At 43.7% G+C, this 25,278-nt stretch overlaps 1 long non-coding RNA gene across 3 annotated transcripts in view; it reads left to right on the forward strand.

The window, feature by feature from the left end:
• LOC130853529 (uncharacterized) overlaps positions 1-23,895 on the forward strand; it is a 29,355-nt gene extending 5,460 nt beyond the window's left edge. The window contains exons 2-5 of one of the 3 annotated variants that reach the window (XR_009053794.1): positions 17-82; positions 14,244-14,309; positions 17,753-18,045; positions 23,596-23,895. This is a non-coding gene — a long non-coding RNA (uncharacterized LOC130853529). Of the gene's footprint in view, positions 1-16; positions 83-14,243; positions 14,310-17,752; positions 18,046-18,261; positions 18,843-23,595 lie in introns of those variants that run through there. The other 2 variants (XR_009053796.1, XR_009053795.1) reach the window with 2 other exon arrangements.
• Positions 23,896-25,278: the final 1,383 nt, after the last annotated feature.

Here is a 25,278-nt window from a genome sequence, read left to right on the forward strand (position 1 = left end):
ATTCATATATTCACAGAATATATTTGGAAGGATACACAAGGAACAGTGGTTGCCTCTGGGGAGAAGTGAATGGGATATAAGGGTAGGTATCCTTCGGTAACTTTTGGATTTTTCACCATTATTCAAAAGTCAATTAAAACTATTGACTAAAAACTAAGAAAACAAAGATAAGAAAAAAAAAAGGAAGAAGAAATTTTTTAAGTTACCAAAAGATCACCTAAAAGAAAAATGTGGGGGAGTTCCCTGGTGGTCTAGTGGTTAGGATTTGGCACTTTCATTGCTGTGGCCTGGGTTCAATCCCTGGTTGGGGAACTGAGACCCTGCAAGCCTCACAGCATGGCCAAAAATAAATAAACTAAAACAATAAAATGAAATACCAATCTCCATTATTCTCTATGAAAATAAAGAACCCACAGCTACTTGAGAAAATTGACACAGAATGGTCTATTCTGAAACATATTGTAGTAGATTAGACCTTAAAGATAAATAAAAAATTCTCAAAGCCTCCAGGCAAAAAGGGTTAAATAACTTGAAAGGAAAAGAGAACTAGACAGCCTTAAGACTTCAGACTTCTCCAAAGTAATACACAAAGTAAGGCAACCATAGAGCCGCACTAAAAAAAAAAAAAACTGTGAACTAAAGATTTTGTAACCAGCCAAACTGTCTGTATTAGTGTCCTAGGGCTATCGTAACAAATTACCAATCTTGGTGGCTTAAAACAATGGACATTTATTCTCTCAGAGTTCTGGAGGCCAGAAGTCTGAAATCAAGGTGTTGGCAGCATCTGTCTCTTCTGGTGGCTCTGAGGGACAATCTGTTCCATGCCTCTCCTACCCGCCAGTGGGTGCCAGCAACTCTCGACATTCTTGGCTTGTAGTTGCATAACTCCAGTCTGTCTCTGTCTTCACGTGGTCTTCCCCTCTGTGTTTCTGTTTAAATTCTCACCCTCTGTTCTATAGAAGGACACCAGTCATTGCATTTCAGGCCCATCCTAATTCCAGGATACTCTTATCCCAAGATTTGCAGATAACTATCTCTGTAAAAACCCAATTTCCAAATAAATTGATGCACAGGTACCAGGGGTTAGGACTTGAACATCTTCCTTTTAAAAAAATATTTATATATTTATTTATTTGGCTGCACTGGGTCTTAGCTGCAGCACTCAGGATCTTCACTACCACGTGTGGCATGCAGGATCTTTAGTTGTGGCAGGTGGGATCTAGTTCCCTGACCAGGGGTCAAACCTGGGCCCCTTGCATTGCGAGCGAGGAGTCTTAGCCACTGGACCATCAGGGAAGTCCCTTGCATATCTCTTTTTGTGGGACACTATTCAACCCACCATATTGTCCTTCAAGTATCAAGACTACAGAAAAATTGTTTTGAACATGCAAAAGCTTGGGAAATACAGAGTTTATGAGCCCCTCTTGAGTAGTCTATTAGAGGATGAACTTCAACTAAGAGATGTTGGGGAAATCTTTTATAAAGCCAGTATAACATTGATACTGATTCTTGTTTAAAATGATACAGAAACAATTACAGACGGATGTCACGAATGATTATCAAGGCTAAGATACTTTATTATTTGCTACAGCTGCCGGAACAAAATACTACAGATTGGGTGGCTTAAACAACAGAAATTTATTTCCTGGAGACTGGAATTTCAAGATAAAGTGAGAGCAGGTTTTATTTCTTCTGAGGCCTCTCTCCTTGGCTTGCAGACAGCCACCTTCTCCTTGAGTCTGCACATGGCCCTTCTATACGCATGCCTGTCTGGGCTCAAATGTCTTCTTCTTATAAGGAAATCATTCCCATTGGATTGGGACCCACCCTAAAGACCTCATTTTAATTTAATTATCTCTTTAAAGACCCTATCTCTAAATACAGTCACATTCTGAGGTACTGTGGCTTAGGACTTCAACATTTTAGGTAGACACAATTCAGCCCTTGACAGATACCAAACAAAATATTACTAACAGAATCTAATACCATATAATAAAATAATGCATCATGTTCAAATACAATTTAATCCTAAAATGCAAGGTTGGTCCAATATTTGGAAATTCATTAATATGGTACAATTGACCCTTGAATAACACTCAGGTTAGGGGCACTGACCCTCTGTGCAGTTGAAAATCCAAGAATAATTTATAGTTGGCCCTTGATATACACAGTTTCTCTGTATCTGAAGTTCCTCTGTATCCCCAGCTCTACATTTGAGCATTCAACCAATCATGGATTGTGTAGTACTGTAGTATTTACTATTGAAAAAAATTCAAGTATAAGTGGACCCACACAGTTCAAACCCATGTTGTTCAACGGTCAGCTGTATATACCATATTAACAGACTTAAGGAGAAAATAATATCTCCCCAGATTTTAAAAAAATCATTGACAAAATTCAACTCTTATTCCTGATTTTTAAGAAAATAGCAAAAAAAAAAAAAAAAGGAAACTGATGATACTTTCCTGATGTGATCAAATACACACACACACACACACACACACACACACACACACACACACACACATCATATATCTTAGCTCTAAACCACCATCTTACTTAAAGGGGAAATACTAGAGGCATTTCTATTAAGATTGAGAACAGGAAAGGATGCCCATTATGTACATTACTACTTAACATTGTACTGGAGGTATTAACCAGTGCTAATTAGAAAAGGAAAGCAACTAGAGTCAGGAGAATTTGTGAAAAAAAGAAGTGAAATATCTCTTTTGCAGATAATATGGTAGCATCCCCTAAAAGCCTCAGAGAATCAATGATAAAGCTGACTCAACAAAAAGTTTCAGTAAGATAGCAAAATATTGTACAATATCAACATACAAAAAATAAGAGCCTTCAGATACACAATTGCCATTTAGACAATATAATGTAGAAAATGTATTTAAGAATAAACATAAAAATAAATGTGCAAAATTTATATGAGAATAACTTTGAAACACTTCTAAAAGATACAAAAATGAATTTTAAACAAATGGAAATACATCCAGTGTTCTTGGATAGAACATCTCAGTATCATAAACACATTAGTTCCCTGTAAGTTAATTTGTGAATTTAATGCAACCTCAATAAAAATACCAGTAATCTTTTCTAGGACCCAATCAATCTGATACTAAAGTTCATGTAGAAAAATAAACACACAGCTAGGAAAACATGGCCAAAATATATGAAAAAGTATTGACTTTAACTAGTAATTAAGTGCTAATTAACGCCATGAGATACAAGTATCTCCCTATGAAATTAACCAGTTGTATTAACCAATATATTAAATGAACCAAAATATTTAAAACAACAAGTATCTACTGTATAGCACAGGGAACTATATTCAATATCTTATAATAACCTATAATGGAAAAGAATCTGAAAAAGAATAGATAGATCTAAATCATTTGTTGTGCGCTGGAAACTAACACAATATTGTCAATCAATTATAATTCAATTTTTAAAATTCAGCAAAATATTCAAAAGTACAATATCCAGTATTGTGGAGAATGTAAAGAAACAGCACACTCATACACCTATTGGTAGAATTCTTAATTGTACAATCTTTTTGGAGGACTATTTGGCAACATGTTTTTTCCTTTCTTTGAACTTGACAAATATAATTCCTTTCACTGTTCCACTGCTAGGAACTTAGCCTAAAGAAAGTGTTAGGGATATGCAGCAACTGGAATGGTTCACAGTTCAAGATTCATAAAATAAATTATGGCACCTCCATACAATGGACTACTTTGAGGCCATTAAAAATCATGCAGAAGAATATTTAATGAAAGAAATATTCATTGTTAAAGGAAGAAAGGAGCTGACACTAATAGCCTGTTAGGTACGATCCTGATTCTGCAAATGAAAACAATCTGTTAAACAACTGAACATTGCTCACTTCCCTCTGGGTGGTGTGGTTACCTGTAATTCTAATATTTGTTTCTGTGATTATTGGTCTTTTCCAAGTAGCCTCTGATAAAAAAGAATCCTCTTTGAATTAAAAAACAACCTCAGGGGCTTCCCTGGTGGTGCAGTGGTTAAGAATCTGCCTGCCAATGCAGGGGACACTGGTTCAATCCATGGGCCGGGAAGATCCCACATGCAGTGGAGCAAGTAAGCCTGTGCACCACAACTACTGAGCCTGCACTCTAGAGCCCTCAAGCTGCAACTACTGAGCCTACGCGCCACAACTACTGAAGGCTGCGCGCCTAGAGCCCATGCTCTGCAACAAGAGAAGCCACTGCAATGAGAAGCCTGCCCGCTATGATGAAGAGTAGCCCCTGCTCACTACAACTAGAGAAAGCCCATAAGCAGCAATGAAGACCCATTGCAGCCAAAAATAAATAAATTAATTAAGTAATTAAATTTAATAAATAAGAAACAACCTCATATGTTCCTACATGTATCTATATACCTATACCAAAGTTCAAATGCCTAATTAAATATTTGACATGAGGATGTTTATGTTAGTTGCATTTTCCTAAAGAGCAGTACCTCACTTTACTCTCAGGGATGATTAGGGGATGAGAGGAGTATGTGAATTGGGATACTGTCTCGATTTTTAGTCTTTTTTGGACTGCCTGAAACCTTCCTTTGGTTTAATCAACAAGGGTCATCATGCCTGTTTACAAACCAGGCACTTCCTTTGTTCTCCTGGCTAACAGACTGCCTGCGCAGCAATTTCCAAAGTAGATTCCTTGAAATATGGTTCCCAGGGATGTCAGTGGTCTTAATGAGATTAGGGAAAAAGCCAGTAGTATTTTGGCAGCTAAGTAAGTTTTGGAAACAGTTATAAAGTTTAATTTTCAAAAAGTTACAAAGCATGAATATCTCATACAAATATAAAATCAAAATGTGTCAAGAATTGATTAAGTCATTAACGAGGGGACCAGCAGGATGGTAAAACTTCAAGGAGAATTTGAGGAACAAGAGTCCATATGTTAATCAGGAGAGACTTTTTTTTAAATTTAAATTTTAATTTTTTTTTAATGTGGAATGAGATTACTCCATTACTACAAACATGGCTAATTTCCCACAGAGCAATAAACGATACTTTTTGGGGTTATCTTTACTCTAGGACAAATAATCATTTGCTGTGCTAGCTATCAGCTTTCTTCAAGTTAATCTCCTTTAGAATTGTAAAACATCCTAATCAATACTAAGTAGCACGTCAAATGAAGGTTTTTCTAGCAAGCTTGTTAGAAATTTTGAGCTGGACACAGAAACAATACCTGATAGTCCCTTTTGCCTCTCTGCAAATTTTGGATAACTTTTCTTAATAAGCATGTTAAGCCAAAGCTAAACAGGTTTCCTTTCTACTGGGTGTTAATATGCATGTAACTGGTATGTGAAACAAGCAGTACTTGTAACATACTCAAAATTCAATTTTAGTTTTGTCTCCTACAGCCCTTATAAAGGTTATTGAGCAGAGATAATCTTCCCTTGTTCCTGGAAGAAAAGTCAGGCAGACCCAAAGATTTCCTGCTATTCTGGGGAAATAGTTCTAATTCGGCACCAGATCTCCTTCCCTTCCCCAGTGTGGATCAGGGCAGGGGGTTGGCTCTTTCTCTGTCTTGCCCTCAGCCTCTTCTTCTCTCCTGGTCTTCCTGACCCTGCATCCCATCCGGTTTCTTGGACCCCCTCCAGTGTTGGAAAAGGGTCAGGGGAGAGAGGCATATAGAGTAGGAAAGCCTCTCTTTGAACTGGCACCGTCTTCAGGCTGCCTTCTGCTCTCCAGGCAGCGTAGGTGTTGGAAACTGACTAATGAGTCAGTTGCCTTTGGCAGGTGATACCATGGGATCCCAGGAGAGTCCTACTGTTGGGAACCCTTGTTCGCTTGATCCAGGCTGATGCATCACTATTTGAAATGCTCACTTGGTTCTCCTTCCTCAGCCCCTAGAAATTTAGCCTTGGCCTCCAGCGTCTTGCAACTGGGTCCCCTCTGGCCTTGCAGAGTATCTATAGGGCATAAGATGACCATATAAGAATGCTCTCTAGAGTGACCCACATCTGTCCACAGGAAACATTTGTGTATCCCATCCTGACAAATGCTTGGAGTGTAGGCTGATCACAGCACAGCCACTCTCATCTTGTGCACATAGCCCACTTGAGCATCTTAGGTTGAATCAAGCACTGGTCTTCTATGTCTCCAATTTCAGGGTATGCTTTCCAGTCTCAAAAACTGCCATACCCCCAATCAGAAAATGGGCAGGAGACCTAAATAGGCATTTCTCCAGAGAAGACATACAGATGGCCAAGAGGCACATGAAATCTGCTCAACATCACTAATTATTAGAGAAATGCAGATCAAAACTACAATGAGGTGTCACCTCACACTAGTTAGAATGGGCATCATGAGAAAATCTACAAACAGTAAATGCTGGAGAGGGTGTGGAGAAAAGGGAACGCTCTTGCACTGTTGGTGGGAATGTAAATTGATACAGCCACTATGGAGAACAGTATGGAGGTTCCTTAAGAAACTAAAAATAGTTAGCATATGACCCAGCAATCCCACTACGGGACATATACCCAGAGAAAACCATAGTTCAAAAAGACACATGCACTCCAATGTTCACTGCAGCACTGTTCACAATAGCCAGGTCATGGAAGCAACCTAGATGTCCATCTACAGATGAACGGATAAAGAAGCTGTGGTACATACATGCAATGGAATATTACTCAGCCATAAAAAGGAATGAAATTGGGACATTCGTAGAGACATGGGTGGACCTAGAGACTGTCATACAGAGTGAAGTAAGTCAGAAAGAGAAAAATGAATACCATATATTAACGCATATATGCAGAATCTAGAAAAATGGTACAGATCAGCCGGTTTGCAAGGCAGAAATAGAGACACAGATGTAGAGAACAAACATATGGACACCAAGGAGGGAAAGCGGGGGGGTTGGGGTGGGATGAATTGGGAGATTGGGATTGCCATATATACATTACTAATAAGAAAAAAATATATCAAATTGTACACTTTAAATATATGCAGTTTATTGTATGTCAATTATATCTTAATAGAAGTTCTTTATTTTTTACATCTTTCTTGGAATATAATTGCTTTACAACGTTGTGTTAATTTCTGCTGTACAACAAAGTGAATCAGCTATATGTATACATATATCCCTGTATCCCTTCCCTCTTAAGCCTCCTTCCCTATCCCACCCCTCTAGGTCACCACAAAACACAGAACTGATTTCCCTGTGCTATGCAGCATCTTCCCACTAGCTATTTATTTTACATTTGGTAGTATATTTGTGTCAATACTACTTTCTCACTTCTGTCCCAGCCTCACCTTCTCCTCCTGTGTTCTCAAGTCCATTCACAATAAAAGTTCTTAAAAAAAAAAACCAAAACTGCCATACCGCATACTCACAGACTGAGAAGATGGTAGGGGAATATGTTACCCTTGTCTTAAAGAAACATGATTCAATTGTAAGACCGTATACTATAAAACTCCTAGGAGAAAACATAGGAAGAACACGCTTCCACATAAATCGCAAGAATATCTTTTTGGATCCGTATCCTAGAGCAATGAAAATAAAAAGAAAAAGTACAGAATAGGCTTGGGGACACAGGTGGGGAAGGGGAGGCTGGGACATAGTGAAAGAGTAGCATTGACACATAAATACACTACCAGATATAAAATAGATAGCTAGTGGGAAGCTGCTGCACAGCACAGGCAGATCAGCTCAGTGCTTTGTGATGACCTAGAGGGGTGGGATAGGAAGAGTGGGAGGGAGGCTCAAGAGGGAGGGATTATGGGGACATATGTATACATGTGGCTGATTCAGTTTGTTGCGTAGCAGAAACTAACACAACATGGTAAAGCAATTATACTCCAATAAAGATGTATAAAGAAAAGCAAATGGGACCTAATTAAACTTAAAAGCTTTTGCACTGCAAAGGAAACCATAAACAAAATGAGAAGACAGCCCACAAAATGGGAGAAAATGTTTGCAAATGATGCTACTGACAAGGAATCAATTTCCAAAGTATACAAACAGCTCATACAGCTCAATATCAAAAAAACCAAACAACCCAATTAAAAAATGGGCAGAAGATGTAAATAGACATTTCTCCAAAGAAGATGTACCGATGACCAACAGGCACATGAAAAAAATCTCAACATAGCTAATTATTAGAGACGTGAATCAAAACTACAATGAGGCATCACCTCAATCCCTTCGGAATGGCCATCATCGAAAAGTCTATAAATAATAAATGCTGCAGAGGGTGTGGAGAAAAGGGAACCCTCCTACACTGTTGATGGGAATGTAGATTGGTGCAGTCACTATGGAGAACAGTACGGAGGTTCCCTAAAATAACTAAAAATAGAGTTACTATATGACCCTGCAATCCCACTCCTGGGCATATATCTGGAGAAAACTATAATTTGAAAAGAAACACACACCCCAGTGTTCATAGCACCACTATTTACAATAGCCAAGACATGGAAGCAACCTGATGTCCATTGACAGGTGAATAGATAAGATGTGGTATATATATACATATATATGTATAATGGAATATTGTTCAGTCGTAAAAAAGAATGAAATGATGCCATTTGCAGCAACATGATAGACCTAGAGGTTATCATACTAAGTGAAGTAAGTTAGAGAAAGACAAATATCATATGATATCACTTACACGTGGACTCTAAAAAAATGATGAACTTATTTACAAAACAGAAATAGACTCACAGACATGGACAAGTAATTTATGGTTACCAAAGGGGGAAAGGGGTTGAGGGGAGGAATAAAGTAGGAGGTTGGGATTAACATACACACACTGTTATATATAAAATAGATAATCAACAAGGACCTACTGTATAGCACAGGAAACTATACTCAGTATTCTGTAATAACCTATAAGGGAAAAGAATCTGAAAAAGAATATATTATATATAACTGAATACACACACACGTAGGTATAACTGAGTCACTGTGCTATATACCTGAAACTAACATGACATTGTAAATCAAGTATATTTCAATGAAAAAAGAAAAGGAGTAAACGTGATTCACTTTAGAGTTTGGATTCACTTTAGAGTTTGTAATGGTTTGTATTGTGCTAAGATACAGAAAAATAATGGTGGTATTTACTTTAGAAATTCCTGGTAGATGCTCTTTATTTTTTGTGTATGCATAATTATTAGATTCACATGTATTTGCAACATGGGTAAAACGTGTGCTGTAACCTTGAGGAAGAGAATCCTCTTCAGCAGTTGAGGCATGAAGAAAGCTGGTGTAGAGGATGGAAAGGTGGACTTGACTCGCTGCTGTATCAGGTGGTAGCGTGAGATGGACTGACTGTTTACATTCCTTTGAGACTCAGTTTTCTCATTTGTAAAAATGTGTGTAATACCGCTCATAGTGAGGTTTGAATTAGGTAGCAGAGCCCTATCAAACTGTAGGCAGTGTGTTATTCTAGCATGCAAAATCTGAATTTGACCAACTGGGTAAGTGGCATTCTTCAATTTCCTGTTAGTCACCAACTTCATAGATTTATTAGGTGATGAAACACAATGGAAATTTGTCACCTTTGAGCATTAAGTTTATGGTGTCAAGATTATGGGTTTGTGGTTTTTCTGCAAGGCTGGCCCACAGAAATCTGTTCTTTCAGTGTGGGATACCCAGGGCTCCCAGGAGAAGGGATGCAGGAGGTGAGTTCATGGTCACAAGGAGGTCCAAGGTGATGTTAAAGTACAATGTCAAGAAGTTTACTCTCAAATATGTACAAAAGGAACACCTGTCAAAGATTTTATTCAACTCGTAATTAATGTGGGAACCAGTAAGATGACAAATCTGGTTCAAAAGGGAATTTGAGGAACAGATTTATGTAGTCAGTCCAGGGAATACTAAAATGAATTGGCTAATAGATACAAAATAGGTTAATGTCCTACAGGACAATAACCTCTGGGCTGACCTTTTCTATCTGATAGAAATCTACGTATCACAGTGCTTCACAGTATCTGGGCTTTAATGAAATGATAAATAACAAAGTTAAACATGATGCATCCCTCTAGATGACTGAATAATTCTCTGTATAAACTGAATTGACATGTCAGCCACCTTTTAACCTTTTGTGTCAGTTGGGGCCTCTGGAAGCAGACACTGAGTGTAAGTGGGTGTGTGGGGATGTGTGGGTTGAATCATGTTCTGTCCCCAAGAAAAAAAGGTAAGTTGAAATCCTAACCCCTGGTACCTGTGAACATAACTTTATTTAGAAAGAGCATCTTTGCAGATGTGATGAAGATGTAAGCTGGGAGGTGGCACCCTGGAGCAGGGTGGTCCTTTAGTCTGGTTTGACTGGTGTTATCAAGAGAAGAGAAGCAGACACACAGGACAAAGTGCCGTGTTCATGATGCAGGCAGAGACTGGGGTGACGCGTCTACAAGCCAAGAAACACCAAGGGTTGCCAGAGCCCCTGGAAGCTAGGAGAGAAGCCTGGAGCAGATTCCTCCCTCAGCCTTCAGGGAGAGCATGGCTCTACTGACACCTCAGTTTCGAACTTCTAGCCTCCAGAACTGTGAGACAACAAACTGCTGTTGTGTGCAGCCACCCAGTTTGTGGTGACGTGTTCTGGCAGTGCTAGGAGACACATGGGGGGAAACCTTGTGAAAGACACCAGGAGAGGAAGCAAAACTAAGCAGGAGAAGCTAGCAGGTCACAATGCGGCCCTGACCTGTATGGAAGGGATGGAGGAAGGCAGCAGGACCGGGCAGGGAGGGCCTTCACATAGGATGGCAATCTGGTGAAGTCTGGCACTCAACGGGATCGCCAGGGTCAAGGCTGTCCCTTAAAGAAGCCTCACGTTGGGCAAACACTGTGATGCCCAGTCCTTGGCTGGGGGCTGCCCGGAAGAGCATGGCCACAGAGAAGGCTGGACGGAGCCCCCAGATGCTGTGGCTACAGTGTCGCTGCCAGAGAGTCCTTTCTTGGAGGGAGGTTCAAGGGCACCCACGCTGGCAGCCCCGTCTGCCTCCTGCACCACAGGGCTTCACTCTACCTGTTGTTTGGGGAGCAGCTGCTCCAGGGTGCCTGGATGGATTCATCCCCAAGGGGCCCCGACATTGCTGCTTGTGGATTCAGGGCCATGACGATCCACACTGGCTCCTCCTCCACTCTCTCTTCTAATTCCTCCTGCCCTTATCTGTCACTTCTGCTCGTCCTGGTGGCTGGCTTGGTGGTGTGACCCCAGCCCTCATTTCTGAGGGTCCCATCCTCTTCTCAGGTTGGGGTTGCTGCACTTGACCGTTCCTGTCACAATGGGGAGGGGAGGGTCCACAGGTCCCAAGTGGACCACCTGAGTGACCACTGTCCTTGCTGTGGAGTGGCAGCTCTGCCTCCTCCTGGTGCTCAGAGCCAATTACTGCTGCCAAGATGGGACTTGCCCCCTTACCTCTGGGTGTCTGGGCACATGGGTACAAAGCAGCCGTATCCTGTAGCTTGGTGGGAACTTCGCTGTGTCCTCTGGGAAGGGTGAGCTCCCTTTGGGACCCCTGACTCTCCCGAGTGCAAAGGGGGAGGGATGGCTGGCAGGAAGGCGCCCAGTAGGTCCTGGAGAAGAATGGTAATCTGGCCACTCTCACTTCTGCCCTTTGGTTCTTGGACCCTTTTATCCTCTCTACTGGAGACACCGATGCACAGAGGCCTCAGACTCAGAGCATGCAACCTGGAGGATAGCATCTCATCCTGGGGGAGTGCTGTTTCCAAATGGGCCCCTCTGCTGTGCCAGGGGCAGGGCCTCCCAGGGCTGGGTCCTACTGACGCTGGGATGTGCAGGATGCTAAAGTGCGTCTCTAGGGTGAACGCTAGCTGGGTCAGCCATTTCACAGCCCCCAAGTGTGGTGCTGGCTGCAGTTCTGTGGGCAGGAAGGGCAGTCCTGCCTGGCATAGTGCTTATTCCTGTAGGACAAATTATGCACCTTCCCAGGATGCTGTAAACTTGCCACTAAGTGGCTGGTTGGTTCTAGCAAAAAAATAGTGCCACCCCGGGGGCTCAGGGATGGTTTCAGTTACTGGAGGTTGGACTTTCAGAGGCCGCGGTAGCTAGATCAGCCTTGGTGATTGGTTTCCATGCGGTGCCTCATGTCAGCTGTCCATCTCCAGCACTATGGCCAGGCCATTTCTGCATCAGTCTTTTCAGTGCTGTGGTGGCTGATGAAAAAGCCTGGCTGATGTCCACAGGCTGAGTCGGTCTGTCAATGTAGCAGACAGGCGGGCACCTCTTCTGCGGTGGATGCTTTCTGCTAAGCATGGCATGCACTTCCCAGGCCTTCCCACCCTGAGCCTACGCCCTGATGTCCATTCACGTAGGGGTCCTGCATCCCAGACCTCCTTGTCCTTGGTCTTCCAGGCCCCAGAAATAGCCAGCCAGGTCATTCCCCACTGCCCATAAGTCCAGATATATTTTCATCCCAGGCTGCTTTTCCTTTCACTCACCGCACAAAACCAAGTACACTGCCCATGGGGAAGATTTCCCTTTTCCATTGTCTTTCAAGGTCACTCCTGAGTGTGGCTACAATGAAGCTGCTGTCCATTTTGTAGCTTGAATTTTCTCACTGAGCCAACCCCTCATAAATCAAGTTTGGGCGCTTTCTTCCTCTTTCGACCGGTTTATGGACCCGCCCCTGTGGAGCTATTCATGTCAGCTGAGGGAGGGGTACGGGTGCAGCATGGTGGGGGGAGAGGTCTGGCTACTGCTCACATGGCTCACGTGTGCCCTCTTGTCCTGCCCGGGCTCAGTCTGGATGCACCATCTTGTGATGGACTGTTTCTGGCCTCCCCTGGCCCTATGAGTCTGACAGAACCCAGGTCATGACAGGCAGTGCTGATGCGTGGCCACTTGGTGTCCACGGTCAGACATTCCGTCCCTTCCAGAGCCCTGTAGCATAACCAGGAGCTATTGATATTTTTCAAGTAGCAGATAGGACAGCCTTTTTCCAGAGCTGGGCCTGCACCATGCCTCTCCCTCGAGCTGGCTGTCTGCTCCTCATGGCCTCACCTCCACTAGCTCTGGGCCTGTTGCATAGTGCGGCCCGAGCAGACCTGCTTGGCCTGCAGCCTGGGCCCAGTGAAGAGTTCCTTCCTGCTCTAGGCCCCACGCGAAGGGGTGCCTTCGTGTCACCTGGTGTATGGGCTGGAGGGGTTGTCCTGAGGGTGGAATGCGGCACCAGAATCCAAAGAGGCTCCTCTCTTGTGATGAGGATGCCAGGAGCTGTGACCAGCCTTTACTTAGCACGTGTGTCCCTGCACGCCCCTGACAGCTGTACCCCGAGGTGCCAGGCTGATGGGGTGGGTGAACCTCTGCATCTTTGTGGATCTTATCTGCGTGTCTTACCAAGCCTCTGGCATGCTGGCCACCGCTTGCCTGTCCTGCTGGACCAGCTTGACGCCAGCACTGTATGTTGTACATACCTGGAAAGGTCAGCCACTTTCTCACGGGTTGGGTGAGACACATAAAGTGGTAGAAAAACACGACATATATCTCCAATATAAGAATATGTGGTCTTAAAGCAGTACAAGAATGATTAAGGAGGAATTCCCTGGCGGTCCAGTGGTTAGGGCTCTGTGCTTCCACTGTAGGGGGCATGGGTTCAATCCCTGGTCAGGGAACTGAGATCCCACAGGCAGCAACCGCCTCCCCCCCCCGGCCCAAAAAAAAAGAATGATTAAGGAGAATAGTTTGCCAATTTTCTGCTTTTGTTTGTGACCAAGTCATCAGGTCAGATCACATATAACATGACAAGAATGAGTTAAGTTTTAAAGTATTGAAATTTGCCATCAAACTTGATTTTGAGCATCACTTTAAATCGGTTGACTTTAAGAAAGAAGGCAATTGTTTTTCCTTAATAGGCTAGATCTAGGGCATTCATGTTCTTAGGAATTTCTTGAACGGTTGGGTACACTTATCAAGAAAGAAAAAAACAACTTACTGTGCAGGCTTAGCAAACGTTGTTAGTGTTCAACCTACATGCAACCGTTTCAGGTGTCTGAGTACCTCCTAGTCACAAGGCTGACCTCTCTGTTAACTGAAAAATGGAGATACCAGTTGAGCAAATCTGGAAGTGCAGAATATTCACCCTACATCACACAGTCTTGATAACTTCTTCTAGAAGTGGGTGGCACCTACGAATATGTAAAGGGCTTAGTTGACGTAGTTCTAAGCGTAATAAATTTTTCATGTTATCTTCAAATTCCTGGACACACTTAACATCATTCTCTTTGAACTTGCAGGATACTGCATAAGTAGACACAGCCCTGTACTGCGTTATCCCCGCTGACCTGCTGGAAGTATTCTAGGTATTTGTTTTTGTTAATAGGCCAGATCCATGGTATCACTGTTCACAGGAATTTCTTGAACCGTTGCACACACTTACAAGAAGCAGATAGATCTTAAGCTACTGACACTCAAACATTTCAGTTCAGTGATGTCTGAGTACCTGCTAAGACCAAGGCCTCTCTGGTAACTGGAAGATGGAGATGCCAGTGGTGCACCAGCTCCATCTGATTTATCACGGAGTCTCTGGCATCTAGCACGATGCCTGGCACACAGTGTATAGCCTATAAGTGGTAGCTTTTATTAGGATCTCCTGCCCCTTTTTAAAAATCTACTCCCCTCCCCACCCCCAATGTCCCAATTACCAAAAGAACATTGCCCCAGTGAATATCTTATTATTTACCACAGCTTTGTTTTGCCTTAACATTGATTACAACCTAAGTCCCAGTCCTGCTACTTCACTGCGGGACCCTGCAGAGAAGAACCGCTTTCCACCTCCTCAAGGGGTTCACCCCTCGCATTTCTCCAACAAGGTGAAAGGATGGGGAGTGAGGGAAGCACTCCAGGACCTTCAAAAACGAGCATGCTAACCACTGGCTCTAAGAACTATGTCATCAGAACATAAGGCCCTGGGAGGATAAGTCCAAAAACTGAGAAGAGGAGAAGGGTGGTTAACGCCTGGCCTCCAGTTCATCCCAGCGTTGCTCAGAGCATGGCAGGGTGGGGTGAGGCTGGGCAGGGAGGCGCTGCGGTTGCCAGGACATCTTGGGGGTCCTCAGAAAGGCGCTGCTTTGGATCGTGGCTCAGAGGGGCTGTCACAATAGAAGGCTGCTTCAGGCTCCCCAGCTGCTGGAGGGAAGCTGCCGTGATGCTGTCCTCCCTGCTGGGAACCCACGGGGACCACGGAGGAAGAGCTGCCTCCGGAGCCCGCACCCTTAATGCTCTGTGAGCAGGTGGGCAGATCCCACCCCTCACACAGTCACAAGTCAGACACTAAGTTCCTTCACGTTTCGGGAACTCTTAGCAAGGAGAGAAAAGGCAGGAGGCTCGAAAACAATGTGGGAACTGACTGAGAAAAGCACCAGAAAGATAAGAAATGAAGAGGGCTCTCCAAAGAGCAGACTAAACTTTGGGGGTGACAGATTCTCAATAGCACTGGAATCTATGGATCTCATTCTTATTTGAGCATTAGAAGTTTAAAGACAAGTATTTCTAATTAAGGAGACATTCGTTTTCTGTCCTTTAAGAGGTGGGCTTTTGGGACTTCCCTGGTGGTCCAGGTAAGACTCTGCACTCCCAATGCAGGGAGCCTGGGTTTGATCCCTGGTCACAGAACTAGATCCTGTGTGCATGCTGCAACTAAAGATCCTGCATGCTGCAACTAAAGACCCAGCGCAGCCAAATAAATAAATAAATATTAAAACAAAAAGAGAGGTGGGCTTTTGACTTCTCTGTTTTTTATAACTAGCCCTTAACAAAGATGACGGTTGTGAAGCAGTTTAAGCCAAGGGCTTACTGTGGTGCCTTTCTGGGCCTTGACGTATAGCTTGATGGCACCCAGATTGCTGTGTTCTATTCTTCGCTCCAGTAGGAACTGCAGTATCTGGTCCCTTGTTGGACATACCTGTGGTTTTATTGTGAGAGGCCAAAGGATTTTACCAACAAACTCAGTGAGCCGTCAGATCAACTTGTGGGTTAAGTCAGGCTTGAACTCTATCTATAAATAGAGGGAAACTTAGAAACATTGGTAAACCCAGGAATATTGCCCTTAATCAAGAAATGCATCTCCAAAAGAAATGAGAGGCACTGTTAGGAAGCATAAATCCCATTTTTTAAAATAGCAGAAGAGGCACTTCCCCGGTGGTCCAGTGGTTAGGACTCTGCACTTCCAATGCTAGGGGGCGCAGGTTCGATCCCTGGTTCAGGGCACTAAGATCCCACATGCCCTACGGTATGGCCAAAAGATTTAAAAAAAAACAACAAAAGCTGAAGAAACTAGAACAATTCACTATACAAAACGATGCTTTGAGTTAATCTTTGTGGTCACCCTCTAGTGGAGAGGTCAGCCCTCAGTGTCCTGTGGGAAGGGAAGCTGAAATCTCAAAGTCAAGGGTCTGCCTGCAGTCTCCCCAGTGACTGTGCAGCTGTCCTTGCCATGAGGCTTCCTCTCCTGCTTCAGGAAGCCTTTGCGTGCCGATTACAGGGCACTTACATCATTTGGATGCAGGATCTTCCTTCTGAATTTTTTGGGTAACAGCTTTATTGAGATTTAATTCACCCCTTTAAAATTCACCAACCAATAGTGTTTAGTATATTCACAGAGTCATGCACCACAATTTTCATCACCTCTTGTTACCTTTTGAGTTGAAGTTTGATTTCTCTAGGCACACTTGTTGACTTTTCCATATGTGGGTAAGAGATATGCTAGATTTTTCACTTTGTATTTTTTTTAATTAATTAATTTATTTAATTGGCTGTGTTGGGTCTTTTTTGCTGTGCGCGGGCCTTCTTTTTAGTTGTGAGTGGGGGGCTACTCTTCGTTGTGGTGCGCGGGCTCCTCATTGCCGTGGCTTCTCTTGTTGTGAAGCATGGGCTCTAGGCGCGTGGGCTTCAGTAGTTGCAGCATGTGGGCTCAATAGTTGTGGCTCACGGGCTCTAAAGCGCAGGCTCAATTGTTGTGGCGCACAGGCTTAGTTGCTCCGCGGCATGTGGGATCTTTGTGGAGCAGGGATCGAACCCGTGTCCCCTGCCTTGGCAGGTGGATTCTCAACCACTGCGCCACCTAGGAAGCCCTCACTTTGTATTTCTAAGTTAGTACCGTGGCATCATTTGACTATTAAAATCTAAGTGTCTTAAATGCTACTTCAATTCCTTTTCTCCACATTCAGAGATGAGCCAGAGCTTCCCTCGTGGTACAGTGGTTAAGAATCCGCCTGCCAATGCAGGGGACAGGGATGCAATCCCTTGTCTGGGAAGATTCCACGTGCCCCGGAGCAACTAAGCCCGTGAGTCACTACTGCTGAGCCCACGTGCTGCAGCTACTGAAGCCCGCACGCCTAGAGCCCGTGCTCCTCAACAAGAGAAGCCACCGCAATAAGAAGCCTGTGCACCGCAATGAAGAGTAGCCCCCACTCTCCACAACTACAGAAAGCCCGCGTGCAGCAACGAAGACCTAATGCAGCCAATTAAAAAAAAAAGAGACAGATGAACCAACAGACTCAGAGAAGCCAAGTGACGTCCCCAGGGCTGTGCCTCAGCTCAGCGGTGCTGGAGTTCAGCAGCACACTTGTCTCTTCACACCCCAGAGATCCTTCTGCAAAGAGACCCTGGGGTCCCACCCCTGCACCAGCCCAAACTAAGCAAGTTGATTAAATACCCTTCTCCCCCAACCCCCCAAAAGCCCAGATTTCTTTCTTACAGGTATGTGCATTTCAAAGCATCTGAATTTGGGTCTGTACTGCTGCAGGGTGTAGCTTGTACATCTGATGTTTCTCCTGGAAACCAGAGGAAAGCAGCACAGCAGGGCTACGGGAGCCTCAAGTCCAGGCTGAAGGCGCCAGAGTCACCGGAACTGTACCCAGACAAGATGACCCGCATGAAGGCAACTCTCTCGTTCTGTTGTTTTTTCCTTTATGTTTTGAAAAAACAATCTCAAGTTCAGAGAGGCGACGCCGCTTGCTCTGGGCAGCGTATCTGTCATCAAAGCTGAGTGACGTGAACAGAACCTAATGCAGAAATAATCCCAGTGGTCCAACACAGGTGGGTCCTGAAGCTCGTTCTATTATTCACAGGCCCCCACCCCGCTCCCCAGCTCTCCCACCATCTCCCCTCCTGCCCACTCCTCCCCACTCCGGGCTCCTCTCGCCAGCGTTTGGGGGGCCCTGGGCAGTGATGGCCTCACGTGTGTGTCATGAACTTTCTTTTGGCCGTGTGGCTGGTAGGATCTTAGTTTTCTGCCTGTTTTTCCTCACCCAGGATCAAACACGTGCCCCCTGCAGCAGAAGTGTGGAGTCCCAGCCACTGGACCACCAGGGAATTCCCTCATGGGCCACGAACTTAATGCGTGGGTTGTGACCAGTGTTGAAAATTGTATCTCACAGTACATCACACATAAAAATGGTTTTCTATGTGCTGTACTCTGTTGGGTCTAAGACACATTTTTGAACATTTCTGGACTCAGGAGAGGTTGGACCTCACATGTGGATGGCACCTTACCTGTCCTCAGTGAGGTGGTGGTTGTGACACGTGAATAAGGTTGTCAGTCCAGCTGCCACACACGCATCGCTGCAGCCACTCATTTCTGTCAGTATTTCAGGATCATTTAGGAAGGAATAAGAAGTGTGGTTATTTTCTGCACGCTTTTGTTGACACCAAGATAAAGAAGGTGTCGACATCAAGCTTTACGGGATGGGTGTCAGTGGTGTCGAACAAAATCCTGGGAACAACAGTCTTCTCCTAAGATGCTCCATCCAAGGTGTATTTGAGGGCACAGAGGGGAAAACTTAGATACTGAGAGGACTGACTTGAAAAGTTGGACTCAAGGTGAGGAAGTTTTAGAAACGTCCATATCATTATGTTTCACTTATGTTATAAGACTATGTAAGTCTGAAAGTGCTTTAAATAAACATAAAATAAAATAAAACTTATAAGCAAAATGAAAGCATAGTTCATCATTTGACGGCAGCTTAAAAAATGCCTCTCATAATCGATGGAGTCTTAGGTTCAATGAAACCCTGTATATATGTGCACTAGGTCACAGTATAAAATATATTTTTTCCTGTAGGTTGAGCTCTAAAAGTCTGAAAGCCCCTGCTTTAGGAATTTTCATTAAAAGCAACAAAAGCAAACAAGCAGGCAGACAAAACCATTCTTTCTGTTTCCATACAGCTCAGTCTCTGCCCCCGTTAAAAGCCGCCTGCACCAGCTTCACCCGCCATGCCCGCCTCAACTTTTTACTCTTTTGGAAACATTTTAAACATAATGAAATAAAACTTCCCTGCACCACATAATGGATAGTTCTCAAGCATCCTCTGGAGTCACCACCACCTAAGTCGTCCCTGGCATGCTAGCAGCCCCTCCTGATCAGGACACTGGCCCTCTAACAGTTTGGTGGTCTTTGAACACGCACTACAAAGTACAGAGTTTTGTGGGATTTGAACTCTGTGTAAATGGAGTCATTCTGTGGAAGCAGTCTGTCTTTCTCTTCATGCACTGCTGTGAGGTGCGTGCATGTCTACATGCATGTCCTTACTTGCTGCTCTGATCTCTCTGTTTTTTCTTGCTGTAGTTTATCACCACGGACCTACTCAACAACGTATTCATCCTTTCTCCTCACGGGCAGTTAGTTTGTTTCCAGCTTTGGGAAACGGTGAACACTGTTGCCGTGGATGATTTGGTGTCTGTTCCTGGGCTATGTAAGCCTGCATCCCAGACCCCGGGTAGCTGTCCTCAGAGAACATTCCACAGGACAGGGCTAGAGAACATTCCCATCTTCACAGAATGTTCCACAGGATAGAACTAGAGAACATTCCTGTCCTCACAGAACATTCCACAGGACAGGACAGAACTATAGAACATTCCTGTCCTCACAGAACATTCCACAGGACAGGACAGAACTAGAGAATATTCCCAACCTCACAGAACGTTCTATAGGACTGAACTAGAGAACATCCCTGTCCTTACAGCACATTCCAGAGGACAGGACAGAACTGGAGAACATTCTCCTCACAGCACATTCCAAAGGACAGAACTAGAGAACACTCCCAACCTCACAGAACGTTCCACAGGACAGGACAGAACTAGGGAACATTCCTGTCCTCACAGAACATTCCACAGGACAGGACAGAACTAGAGAACCTTCCCAACCTCACAGAACACTCCACAGGACAGGACAGAACAGAACTAGAGAACGCTGCCCTCCTCACAGCTGATTCTATTGCACAGTGTGGCTCCAGAGGTTTGTCTCTGTCCCTCCCGTGTGACAAGTAGCTGCTCGCATTCATAGCCTGGGCATTAGTTCTTTTGGTGGTTCTTTGGATGAATGGATGTTTTTGAATTTATCAGTCTTTTCTTTTTTTAGTTAGGGCCTTTTGTTTCTTTAGAAATGTCTTCCTGTCTCAAGGCCATGAGGATATTCTTTTAAATGCTTTATATTCTGCCTTTCACACTCAGGATTTAATTTACCTGGAATTGATTTTCACCTATTGGGAGGTCAGGGTCTAATTTTATGTTTTCCTTGTGGCTAGCCAGTTGTGCTAGCACTGCAGTACAAAGTCTGTCCCTCCTCCCTTGCTGTTTGTGTCACCTTCACAGTCTTCATATTTGTTTCCTATTACTTTTCTACTTCTCAGTTTCAATGTTCTTTTTATGTCTGTTACTCAATCAGAACTCCTAGTGCTCAGAGTGTCAGTCCCCACCACCCTCCCCACCACATCTAATGGATACTCTCGGATCCTTACCTTTTTCGAACTCTTGGTAGCACAGCTGACCACTCTGATTTTGAAGTATTTTCCCCCCGAGGCTTCTGGAATGGTGCCCTTTCCGGTTTTTATCCCCTTGTTGGCTGTAACTTCTTTCTGACCTGTAAATGTCAGAGAACTTCAAGGCATAGACTTAAGCCCTGATCACCTCCTGATTATCATTGGTCATCATATTTCTTTGCAAGGTTTCCAATTCCAACTACATGCCAATGATTCTTCCCCTTTTCAGGGGCTGATTCAGTGATTAGCAGGCCCAGTCCAAACTGGAGATGTTTGACGGCACTTCCAGAAATTTTTTTTCCTTGCTCTTAAGGGCAAGGAATGAAAAGTAAGGTCACATTCCCACTGGACACGAATGCCTGGCCCTCGTCGTTGGTAGCCTTCTGCGCACGAGACCCACCTGACCTCTAGACTCGGTTATGTGAACCAAAAAGATTCCTTATTTTTAAAGCCACTTGGAGTCCTATTTCTTTCCTGAGTGCCAGAAAACACTCTAATGAAAACACTCCTGAACCAGTGGGTCAAGGCCCGATCTCTCCTGAGCACCAGGCGTCTGTCCCTCTCTAAAGGCCAGCCTGACACCTTCACTTGGTTCTCTCATAAGCACCTCCAACTTAAGAGGCTCCAAACTGAACTCTTTATCTTTTCCCCAAACCTCCTCTTCCTCTAGTATTTTCATCACAATAAGTGGCAACCCTAGCCACGAAATTGCTCCTGCCAGAAGCACTGGGGTTACCCATGATTCGTTTCTTCTTTTCTCCCATCCAACCCAGGACAAAATCTGGCCAAATCTGGCTCTGAAATACTCACTGGATTTGTCCCCTTCACTCCATGTCCACTGTGGCCACTCTGGCCCATGCTGCCTGCCTCTCTCCCCTGCACAACTGCAATGACCTTACCTGGTTCCCCAGCTCTGTGTTCCTTACAACTGCTAGTGATTTCTTTTTGAATCAGTGATTCTTTTATTTTCTACAGTGTAGCAGTTAGAAGAATGGACTATGGAGTAGGACAGAGGGGATAGCTATCTCCTGCTACACAAGAAATCACCCAAAGCGCAGTGTGAGCTGGGCATCTGGGCACTTACTGAATGCCTCTGCCTCCAGGTCTGTCAGGAGTGGTCTCATCTGAGGCTTGGCCAGGCAGGATCTACACCCAAGCTCACCCACGAGGCTGTCGGCAGAATTAGGTCCTCACTGGCTCTTGGTTGGAGGCTGCTCTCAGTTCACTGCCCTGGGGGCCATTTGGCAGGGCAGCTCACGGCAGGGCAGCTCACGGCAGGGCAGCTCACCACAGGGCAGCTGGCTTCCACCACACAGCTGTGCCCCGCAGTGCCTGGCAGCCTGGGTTCAGTCATTGATGCCTAGTTATCCTGACGTTGAAGTGAATTTCAGTTGTAAACGTGGTGTCTGTATGTCCTTCTGTTGCAAGTGATATTAAGATGGAAACTGGGCTGCATCCTTTCCCTGTTCTACACCCTTCAGTGGCTTCCATCCCACTTGGGATGAAAGCCAAACTCCTGACGTGCCCAAAGCTGTGCCACTTACCCAAACTCATGTCATGCTGTGGCATTCCTTACTCACACTGCCTCAACCCCGCTGGACCTGAGTGTGCCCGGTTCTCTCCTGAACTCTGCCTGGCTAACTCCCACCTATCCTTCAGGTCTCAGCTTAATTACCACTTCTTCAGATCTCTGGGTATATTCTTCAACCTGTAGTGTGTGACTCTCTCTCTCTATATATAAAGTATCATTTGATTAATATCTGCCTCCCTCTCTAAAGTCAAGCCAGGGACTGTGTCAGTTTTGCTTACCATTGCATTTCCACCCACTAACACGATGTCTGATCATAACAGATACATATTAACATAGAATTTTTTTTTTGAAATTTCAATCCTAGGAGAGTATTTGTGTCTTTCAATGGTTGAAATTGACAAGGAACGTTTGCATTCCTTAAGCTCCACAGTGAAGATTTTCTGTTCCCCACAAAGCAGTTTGAGTCATTTGGCTACTACGTAGGTGGCAATAATAGGAATTTTACAAAAAAATTTTTTATTTTTGGCTGTGTTGGGTCTTCATTGCTGTGCGTGGGCTTTCTCTAGTTGCGGAGAGCAGGGACTACTCTTCATTGTGGTGTGCGGGCTTCTCAGTGCAGTGGCTTCTCTTTTTGCAGAACATGGGCTCCAGTAGTTGTGGCACATGGCCTCAACAGTTGTGGTGCACGGGCTTAGTTGCTCCAAGGCATGTGGGATCTTCCTAGACCAGGGATTGAACCTGTGTCCCCTGCATTGGCAGGCGGATTCTTAACCACTGCACCACCAGGGAAGTCCAATATGAATTTTTGGTGTGGGCTGGGCATAGACATAATGGACACTTTTCTAAAACATGCAACTGAAAGACAAGTTGAAGTACAGACTGATCTTTTAATCCATATACTTAAATACCAATCTAGGCAATAGCAAAATCAGAAGCCTACATATGCAACAGATTTTTTTTTTTTTTTAAATACAACCAAGACATTTAAAATACAGGAGTAAAACAAATGAAAAACTAGGAATCATGGATATCCTCAAAAGCTGGATCTTGAACATAAGAGCTTTAAATTTTTTCCTGTTTTATGTCTTTCATTACTTTCCTTTATCCTAATTTTCTCTCTTTTGGCCAGTCTATTGCTAAATTACAGTCAAATTTTCTTTGCCTGTCCGTCTAAGGAATTTCAGCTGCTCCCCCCACCCCCACCTCATACACATTACAGGGATTTATCATTGTGCTTCGAAACAACTGAATATTCTGAGGTTTCTTTTGGCCATTTATTAAGTTTTTTCTTACTGCCAGTTCCTGATCCTGCTTGTTGCTGCTGGTCTATTTGGCAAAGGGAACTATTGCCAGGAACATCGCTACTACAGACCTGAGGTCACTCTTTAACTGGTTCTGTGAGAATGAAGGAAGACAACAGCATGAATGAAGCATGGACCCTGAGCCAGACTGCCCAGTTCAAATTCCAGCTTCGTCAGTCACTAACTATAGTTGATGACCTTGGTAAGCAACTTCATCCATCAGTGCCTCAGATTCTTCATCTGTAAAGTGGGGATAAAAAAATGGCACTTAACTCACAGGGTTGTTATGGCAATAAAATAAGTTACTTTTCATAAAGCTCTTGGAGTAGTTTCTGGCACATGGTAAGCACTATATATATATATGTTTGTTAAATAACATATTCATATTTCCTTTTTGGAGAGGTTTTTTTTTTTGTTTTGAGTTTTTCTATCTTCAGAGCTATACCCTCTAGCTGGAACTTGAGGATCTGGAATATGGATCCTCTTATATAACACACCTGAGACATATGACTATTCCATGTTGGGTAGAGATAATATAGCTTTTCTGGGTATTTTAGTTACTTCATCTGCAAAATGGTAACATCTCTAGCCCTGTCTGCCTCACAGGTTGCTCTGAAGACAAAATAAAGCAATGTAAGAAAGCAACCCGAAGAGTATATAACCACGTTCTCATGCACCCTTGTGGACATAAGGACACCCACAGACTCTCATAATATTTCTAAGATTTTGGGGAAGTAATGTGGGGTAATATAACTATACCCCACATTAAAATTAGCTCACAAAAGAAAAAGGCCAAATATGCAGATCATTAAGAGCCTGAACTGAAATCACGAAGTGTATATGTGATTGATAGCGTGAAGGCTGACCAAGCTAATGCACTTCTGTGTTTAATCAAAGAAATTCTTCATTAAAACATAAACGTGAAACCTAAAATCTGGGATATTTTACCTTCTGAGAATGATTTAATCCAATTTAGGGATTCATTGTTTCTAGCAATATACCAATCTAATTTAGGAGTTCACTTATTACAGATAAGGACATGTTTGAATTCTAGGCTTGACCAGCAGATTGTGTGAAAGGTGATGCTGTCTAGGTGAGTTGCCAAAGATCCCTTCTTACGATGTCTCCAATATATGGATTTTTATGAATAAGAAACACTTCCTGTTAATTAGCATCTTAGGCTCAAGTAAAAAAATTTTTTTTGGCTTAGAATTCTAGTCTTCCCATTTAATTTCCTGATGCATCTTGGTGTCCTTGCTGGAAAATTATGTTTTAAAGTATGTTTTAAAAATTCTTGCATCATTTAAATCTTTGAATGAATCCTTTATCTGGGATGCTGCAATAAATGGTTTGTGTTAATTAAATGACACTTTTAATGGGGTTTTTAAAGAAAACCGAAGAAGCATCTCATCAAAAAACTCTAGATAGAAAACTATATGTCGTCTCCGGTGAGCAACTGGCAAGTCTGGATAAGAAGTACTGCATGCTATCAATAATCCACGTGAATGCCAAGAGGAATCCTGATTCAAAGCAAGCTGAAGAGAATACAAGAGGAGACAGGAGAACAGCTCCCTGGGGAGTCCAGCCTATATAACTGGCTGTCACCCTGCAGAGAGGTGAGCTGTGTCCCCTACAACAGCCCACACACCCACCTGTCTTCAGTTTAAAAGAGATGCGAACA

Source organism: Hippopotamus amphibius, chromosome 5 (assembly GCF_030028045.1).
Source record: "Hippopotamus amphibius kiboko isolate mHipAmp2 chromosome 5, mHipAmp2.hap2, whole genome shotgun sequence".
Taxonomy (NCBI): Eukaryota; Metazoa; Chordata; class Mammalia; order Artiodactyla; family Hippopotamidae; genus Hippopotamus; species Hippopotamus amphibius.